The sequence below is a fragment of the Castanea sativa genome, chromosome 4 (genome assembly GCF_040712315.1).
Source record: "Castanea sativa cultivar Marrone di Chiusa Pesio chromosome 4, ASM4071231v1".
Taxonomy (NCBI): Eukaryota; Viridiplantae; Streptophyta; class Magnoliopsida; order Fagales; family Fagaceae; genus Castanea; species Castanea sativa.
The window spans coordinates 26,983,984-26,992,943 of NC_134016.1; the positions used below are offsets into that span (position 1 = coordinate 26,983,984).

Consider the following 8,960-nt stretch of genomic DNA (forward strand, 5'->3'; position numbering starts at 1 on the left):
TAGTCCGAGTGGAAGTGGTGTCAGGCCGAGGAGGGAATGGTATAGGCTGAGTTAGTGCAAACTCAGCCACTCGCTCCTTTGCCGATGATGCAATTTGATGAACACAAATGCTGGGTTTGTTCAAGCGTGCCTGATTCCTTTGAGCCCAGATTAGCCAAGCCAAGGTTGAGAACAACTCAAAGTTATGTTCGTTTGTGATTAGCCATGAGAGCAGCTCCTTAAAATCCATAAAGGTGCTTCTTCTTCAACATTGCCAGTGTTTCATCTTCCCAAACCACGTTTAACTCGCTGCAAGACCAGAGAGCATGGAACGCCGATTCAGGTACCTGTTTGCAATGATCACAAGTTGAGCTTTCGACGATAGTTCGACGCACCAAATTATCTTTTGTTGGTAGTGAGTTTCGGCATGCCCTCCAAATCAAATTTTTGATTTTATTCGGAACTTGCAAAGACCAGATTGTCCGCCACAGTTCCTTGTCATGCACCCTCTGTTCCTCATCAATCTCGGCCTGTTCTTCGGACTTCAAGAATCTATACCCAGACTTACCTGTGTATATTCCATTGCTTGTGAATGGCCAGAACAACATTTCCTCTGCCTCACACCTTGAGAGTGGTATTGATTTGATCAAATCTACTTCCACCAGGGTAAAGATGCCATCTATCCAGCCATAGTTCCACTGCCTTGTATTTTCCTCAATCAACGTCTCCATTTTAGCATTTGCCAATGTTTCAACAGTAGGTGATAAAACCTGTGGCAGATTTTTCCTTGGTAGCCATTGGTCTTGCCATATGCTCACAGCCTTGCCATTCCTAATCCTCCATCGGCAGGCCCTAAGTAAGACATCCCTCTCATGCAAGAAGCTAGCCCATGCATGTGAACTACCACTTGTATGTTTTGCCTCCATAAATGTATAATTTGGAAAGAAGCGTGCCTTGAAAAATTTGTGAAATAATGACTCTAGTTTTTCAAGAGTTGCCATGCTTGTTTTGCCAACAAGGAATCATTGAAGATGGCTATGTCCCTAAACCCCATACCTCCCTCCAATTTTGATTTCTTTAATTCCTCCCACTTCAACCAATGGATCTTCCTTTTGTCCCTACCAAAATTTCTTGGTCATTGTTTCAATTTCATAACAAAGACCCAATGGGAGTTTAAAGCACCCCATAGCATATGTTAGGATGGCTTGAATGACCTCTTTGATGAGCACGTCACGACCGGCTTGAGACAAGAGTTTCCCTTCCCATCCTTGTAATTTCCGCCACACGTTTTCTTTGATAAAATTGAAACTTTCATTCTTCCTTCTACCCACCAAGGATGGCAACCCAAGATATTGCTCAAAATGCACAATTTCTTGCAAACCTAAGGCATCCATGATTTCTTGGTTGGTTGCTTCCACGGTAGATTTACTAAAGAAGATGACTGTTTTGTTTTTATTCACCTTTTGACCCGACTCCCCTTCATATTTCTCAAGGATGTCAATCATCTTCCTGCATTTGTCACCAGTTGCCTTGCAAAATAAGAGGCTGTCATCTGCAAACAATAAATGGGTTAGTGTTGGGCCTTTATGGCAAAGAGGGAAACCCTTGATATCCCCCACACTTGCTGCATGTTGGATGAGGCCATGGAGGCCTTCCATGCATAGAAGGAAAAGGAAAGGTGACAGTGGGTCTTCTTAGTAGATGCCTCTAGTGGGGTGGATAAATCCTTGAGGTTCGCCATTGACCATGATGGAGAAAGTGACTGTTTTTATGCATGCCATGATCAGTCCAATCCACCTTTCATTGAAGCCCATTTTTCTCATAACATTTTCTAGGTACGCCCATTCCACTCGATCATATGCTTTACTCATATCAAGTTTAATTGCCATGTACCCTGTTTTTCCTGAACTCAAAATTTTCATGTTGTGTAAAAACTCAAATGTAACAAGTATATTATAAGTAATCAATCGATTCTTGGCAAAAGCTGATTGGTGCTCCGTGATGATGGTGGGTAAAATTGTCTTAAGTCTATTTGCAAGAACTTTCGAGAAAATTTTGTAAAGGACATTGCACAAGCCAATGGAGCGATATTGAGTGACAAATTTAGGAATTTTTGTTTTAGGGATGAGTGTAATGAAAGTGTGGTTTATTGGGTGAGGGATTGTACTTGAATTAGGCCATGATAGGACTGAATTCGTTACATCGTTGTCAACCACACCCCAAAAGTGTTGGTAGAATAATGGTGGCATGTCATCAGGTTATGGGGCTTTGAGAGGGGCCATTTGCTTGAGAGCTTCCTTAACTTCATAGTCATGAAAGGGTGCAATGAGGGTGGCATCCATGTGATTGGTGATAACCATAAGAATATGTTCCAAAGCTGCCCCTTGTTAGATCGGATTTGAAGAGGTGAAGAGTTCATGGTAATACTTGATCAAATGTGCTGCAATCTCATTCGGTTCTACTGTCCAAGTGTTGGACTCATCCATGATCCCACAGATTAAATTTTTCCTGAATCTTTAAGTGGCTCGGCAATGAAAAAATCTTGCATTGTTATCTCCATCTTTTAGCCAAAGTGTGCATGATCTCTGGCTCCACATGCGAGCTTCCCTATCCAAAAGAGCGTTGATTTCTTCTTTAAGTACCCTAATCTGTAAGTTCTGCCCATTTTCTTGTGCTTCATTCTCGGCTAGCACCAAAAGTTCCTTCTTCTTTGCCAATTCTTTTCTCATGTTGCCAAAAATGTTATGGTTCCACCATATAAGATCTCGATCACACTTTTCAACTCTTTTAATAATGTCATTGTCATTGTACCCGTGTGAGTAGGATGACCATGAGGCCTCCACCACTTCACCACACCACACATATATTAATCACATCTCCTCAAATCTGAATAATTTCTTTCGTGGTGGTGTTACCAAACCTGACAAATTAACATACAGAGGCAGGTGGTCTAATGAAGTACATTGAAGATGATGAACAATTGTACTTGGAAACTTAAGAAACCAATTCGCATTGGCCACGCCTCGGTCAAGTCTCTCCCAAATGGAATGTCCATCTGCAAAGTGCTTACTCCATGTGAATTTGTTTCCACAAAGCCAAGATCCAGGAATCCACACTCATCCAATGCTGCAACACATCCCTAAATAGATCATGGTGTCTTGTTGCACCACCAAGTTTCTTTTCCTATCGTATTATCTTGTTGAAGTCACCAGCACACAACCATGGTACATCGATGTGGTGGTTTAAAATTCTCAGACTATCCTACGCCCCACACCGTCTTGAGGTTTCTGGTTCTCCATAAAACCTTGTGAACCTCCATTCATTAGAGGAGCCTCTGTTAATCCAAGTATCAATATAATAATTGGATAAATCTATCACCACCATGTTCACTGAGGATTTCCAAAAAAGGTCTAATCCACCACCATGCCCCATCCTTGGAACCACCCACTTATGTTCAAAGTCTATGTTTGTTTGCATCAGGTCTAACCTTGCTTCGTCTGCCAATGTCTCGGCAATGAACACGATAGAGAGATCTTTAGCTCGGATTATATCTCCAAGCTCTTTCCCTGTACACATTTGCCTAAGTCCGCAACAGTTTCAAACTAAGCAATTCATGGCGACTAGCAGGGCTGAGTATCACCCTCCGCCAATTCAATATAGTCATCCTCCTCACTCCTCGAAACCTGATAATGCTTATTGGGTAGCTTGGAATGATCATCACTGGGTGTCAAAGTTCTCTTCCCATAGCTCGGATTGCCTTGTGATACAGCTACAGTTGGAGTTGTGTTAATACGTACAACCCTAGTCCATCTTGGCTTGGGTGCTTGCGTAGAAACCCTAGGAGCACATGCTGAGTTGTTGGCCTCGTGAGAAATTAATTCCGGAGTTAATTCTGGAATAAAAGCTTCTGGGATATTTCCTTTCGGTATTGGAATTGTGGAATTATTTTCACTGGGTTCACAAGGACTTAATTCCGGAAAAGGTTGGGCTGAGGAGTTACCTATTTGGATGGGATTCTCTGAGGAGTCAAACTCCTTTAAAGCCGCACCAATATCTTTAAGGTGTAAATCAGAGCTTCGCGTGTTTGAAGGAGGGAAATCATTGCAATTAAATGCTTGAGCTCCGTTGGACCTATCTGCCGTTGAAGAATAATTGTGTGTAATGGATTGCATTAAATCGTGCTTGTCCGTCTCATCTGAATTATTTTAATTTCAACAAACACCAGAGTTAGTTTTCTTGCAATCAAGTTCTAGGCATAGAATTAAATAATGTAGATGAGATCTAGCAACGCGATCATTAGCTCCTTTTGAATAAAACCCACTAGGTTTATGCTCATGATTGGAGCCATACACAATCCTCAGTATCTTTTTTGCAGTCCTATCGATCAAATGCAACTGAGTTTTCATCTCTAGAAAGTATGTTCCCTTTGATCTTTCCCTCAACACCTTTAACTGGGGAATCACATGACCTTCATCTTTGTAACCTGCATATGTTCAAGCTTATTCCTTAGTTCTGAAAAGCAATTTGTAAACTTTGTCACATTTAGTCCATAGTCCATATCTCCTCTGCATGCTCGTATAGGTATGCTCGAATAATTGCACCTTGGCTGGATTCCAAGCCTGAAAGGCCTGCAACAAGCTGAAAATATACACATCCATTGTTAGGATAATAACATAATTATAATGATTTTTGGACAAGGAGTATTTTATTATGATATCAAAGTAAGTGTTGTGAACTCAACTTCTATCTCTCCCCTCTACCAAATTATCTCTCAAATCAAAAAAGGATTGGGTTTATAATTGTATTACACTTTGTATAACTTTTATTAATGTTACATTACTCAATAACTATGTATCATATGTAGATTTTGACAATTCCACCATTAAACATTTTGAATTGCATTACCTTATACCTTATATGCATACAAAATATAGAAATAACCAGTGATTAATTATTATCTCATATAATCAAATATTTAAACTTCAATTTTTTAATTTAAAAGTAGGCAAAAAAAAATTATGGATTTTAAGGTAAATTACATTATTGATACCAAATTTGGCATGTACATTAAAAATATATTGAATATATAAAATCCACCAATAGGATTTTTAAAATATTAATCCAATAAAATTTTATTTGGTGACTTATACCAAATATAAAATTACAAATTTCATTTGTCAAGTTTTATCATTTCTTAGCAAAAAAATGATAGTTTATTCTATAAAAACAATGGTAGTATATAACTATGTAAATACACACACACATGAGCATAGAAGTAACAAATTGCTATTATTGACGGTATTGTAGAACATTACTAGGGATCGATAATCAAGTTTAAATCTTGGTTACCCTTCTGAAAGTAGGGTTTTGGAGTTCTAGAATTGTTTCCGCGTAGCCAGTGAGTCCAACATAAAGAATAAGGAAAGATGCAAGGAGGAAATTAAATTTGCCGGCATAAGGATTAAAAGGTGAAGTGGGGACAATGGTTTCCCAAATGTACTGTAAACTACTTTTGCAAATAACGCTTTACTTAAATCCAATAATGGTCTCGGAAATTCATGTAATACAGGAAATGAAATAGGTTTAAGACGAGTAGTCAGGGTGGTGATTAAATCACGTAAGTCAAATTCAAAACCATAAAATGTACGAATATTAAAATCTAAAGGGAAGAATGGTCTTCCACTACAACAAAATGTATTTTTAGTGACGAATTTTAGTGAGGAAAAATTTTTCGTCACTGAAAACTTACATTTAGCGACGAAATTTGAATTTCGTCACAAAAAATAATAACCTTTAGCGACGACATTTGAATTTCGTCGCTAAAAATGAAAAACTAATGACCTTTTGTGACGAAATTCAAATTTCGTCGCTATTTGTTGATTTGGAACAAGGGCGCCAAAAGGAAAAAGTTTGGCGCTAATTTAATAAGTCTACAGCGACGAATTTTTCGTCGTTGAAACTCTAAGTTTTTATCGACGAAATAATTTCGTCGCTGTAGATTTTGCAAGAAGATTATCAGCGACGAAATAAATTTCGTCGCTAAAAGAATCCAACATTGACGAAACTATTTTGTCACTAAAAAATCAGTCCTATTATCTTCAGACGTTTTAGCGACGAAAATATAATTCGTTACTAAAGGCAAGAAATAGCAAAGAAAACCAAGTCGTCACTAAAGAAACTACAACAAAAATGTATTTTTAGCGACGAAAATTAGTGAGGAAATATTTTTCGTCGCTATTGTGATCTGAAAAATGGGAGGGAAACTCTGGCGTGAGCTTAATTAATCTATAGTGATGAAATATTTTGTCGCTAAATGTTGAAATTTTTAGTGACGAAATATTTCGTCACTATAGGTATTGCTGTGGATAGTATTAGTGACGAAAATATTTTCGTCGCTATAAGGAAGAATTAGCGACGGAAAATAATCGTCAGTAAAAATAATAATCGTTTTGCAGTCATTGTTTTAGCGATGAAATTAGAATTCGTCACTAAAAGTATTTACAAAGTCTAAGCTCTTTGGTGACGAAATTGGTTTTCGTCGCTAAAAACTGAAAAGCCAAGCAATAGTGACGAAATAATCTGTCGCTAAAGAGTTCACTATAAATACTCCCAAATAGTAGCCCCATTTCAATACTTCAGCACCCAAGCTCATTTTGGTCAAAAAAAAAAAAAATACCAAGCTCACCCATCGCCAGTAAAGAAAGCTCACCATCACCGTTTGAAGAAAGCTCCAACCGTCGCCATTTGAAGAAAGCTCCAACCGTTGCCATTTGAAGAAAGCTCCAACCGTCGCTGATAAGCTCTAGCCGTCGCTGTTTGAAGGAAGCCCACCGTCGTCGATTTGAAGGAAGCGAACCGTCGCCGTTTGAAGGAAGCTCACCGTTGCCGATTTGAAGGAAGCGAACCGTTGCTATTTGAAGGAAGCGATCCATCGCTGATTTGAAGCAAACTGTCGCCGTTTGAAGCAAACCGTCACCGATGAACAAGCGAACCGTCGCCGTTTGAAGCAAGTGAACTGTTGCTGTTTGAAGGAAGCAAACCGTCGCCGTTCTGGACACCATCGCCGATACATACTATTCAGGTCTCTATATTTCTATATTCATCTTAATTATTCATGATTTGTTACATTCCCAGTTTTTAATTAATACCCATTAAATGTTAAATTTATAAAAATCTAATCTTTATGCTCCTATTATCTTGTGCATTAGCTTATTCAAAAAAAAAAAAAATTTTGAATGCTTTATAGTGAAATCCAAGATTCGCGACAGTTCCGGGTACGGCGTGACGATCCAAGCTCCAGCACCCATTCAAACTCTTGCATGTAAGCCCCCTGACTTCTCTGTTTCTTTTTATTTTATTTATTTTAGTTTTCAAAAAAAAAATTCTGGGAACTATGAAAAATAAACAAGTTGCTGGCTTTGTCATTGTTTAAGATTCCATTAAAAAAATTTCTTTACTACATAAAAATCATGAAATTTTTTTATATAGATTTAATATTTATAAAAAAATGTATTAAATATGGCAGATGTTTTTAATAAAATTTGTGTAATATATTTATAATTTTGATTCATTACATTGTTGTGTCCGTGCTTTTTATGCTATACTCATATTGATATTCATTTTGTACGTTGTAGTTGGAACATTTGGTGGCTTTGGTAGCAAGGAGTGGGAACTGTATATGTGTGTGTTTCTATGAATAGTGGGTGGTTATTAGAATAACCAAAACATTTGGGTAAGTCTTATTCATGGGTTCGGGTCATTTCAGTCCCGAAGAGGCAATGTGGTCTTGTTGGTTTACTTCATAGAAGCACTTCTCTACACAATTGTGTGGTTGACCCAATCCCATATATTTATAATTTAAGATTAATGCATCATTTAATAGATACAAAATTATGTTTTTTTATTTATTAGTTTGAGTATTATTAGAAATTTAATGGTTTTTGGTTGAATGTGATGACAAGGTTAGTGATTGTTTGAGTTGCTGTGGGGGAATAGAAAGAGGCTTAGACTTGTGAAAGTCAAAGACCAAAGCTTAGCCAACAAATCAAACTTATACTCTTAGCTTGATCATAGTAAGTAAAATCTGTTCAAATACCTATAAAACTCTATACTTGTGATGTATGTGATTGGTTGTGGTGGGCTGTTGTGTTGGAGCAAGTGGGTGTCTTGCATAGTGTTATAAGGTGGTTTAAATTCATATTGGGGGTGTTTTTAATTTCTTGCAAATGTGAATGAAACTTGTTAATTAGTAGCAATTGTGTTCCTTTATTCGATTTCAATACTTGTAAGCATCGTACTGTGATGTTTGTGATTGGTTTTGTGGTGGGTTGTTGTGTTGGAGCAAGCGAGTGGCTTAAATGGTGTTATAAGGTGGTTTAAATTCATATTGGGAGTATTTTTAATTTCTTGCAAATGTGAATGAAACTTGTTTAATTAGTAGCAATTGTGTTACTTTATTCGATTTCAATACTTATAAGCATTGTATTTGTGATGTTTGTGATTGGTTTTGTGGTGGATTTTTGTGTTGGAGCAAGCAGGTGTCTTGCATGGTTTTATAAAGTGGTTTAAATTCATATTGGGAGTGTTTTTAATTTCTTGCAAATGTGAATGAAACTTATTAATTAGTAGCAATTGTGTTCCTTTATTCGATTTCAATACTTGTAAACATTGTACTTGTGATGTTTGTGATTGGTTTTGTGGTGAGTTGTTATGTTGGAGCAAGCGGGTGGTTTGTATGGTGTTATAAGTTGGTTTAAATTTATATTGGAAGTGTTTTTAGTTTCTTGCAAATGTGAATGGACCTTGTTGATTAGATGTGATGAATAGTACTTTAATTGATTTTAATACTTATAAGCACTCTATACTTGTGATGTTTGTGATTGGTTTTGTGGTGGATTGTTATATTGGAATACATTATGCATGAGTTGTCCTTATTTTACTAAAGTAGCGTTTACCTTATTGCAGTCAAACATGGATAAAAG

General features: G+C 37.3%; 1 pseudogene; it reads right to left on the reverse strand.

Annotated features, from left to right (window-relative positions):
- Nucleotides 1-4,190: 4,190 nt before the first annotated feature.
- On the reverse strand, nucleotides 4,191-7,040 carry LOC142632645 (ferritin-like catalase Nec2; annotated as a pseudogene).
- Nucleotides 7,041-8,960: the final 1,920 nt, after the last annotated feature.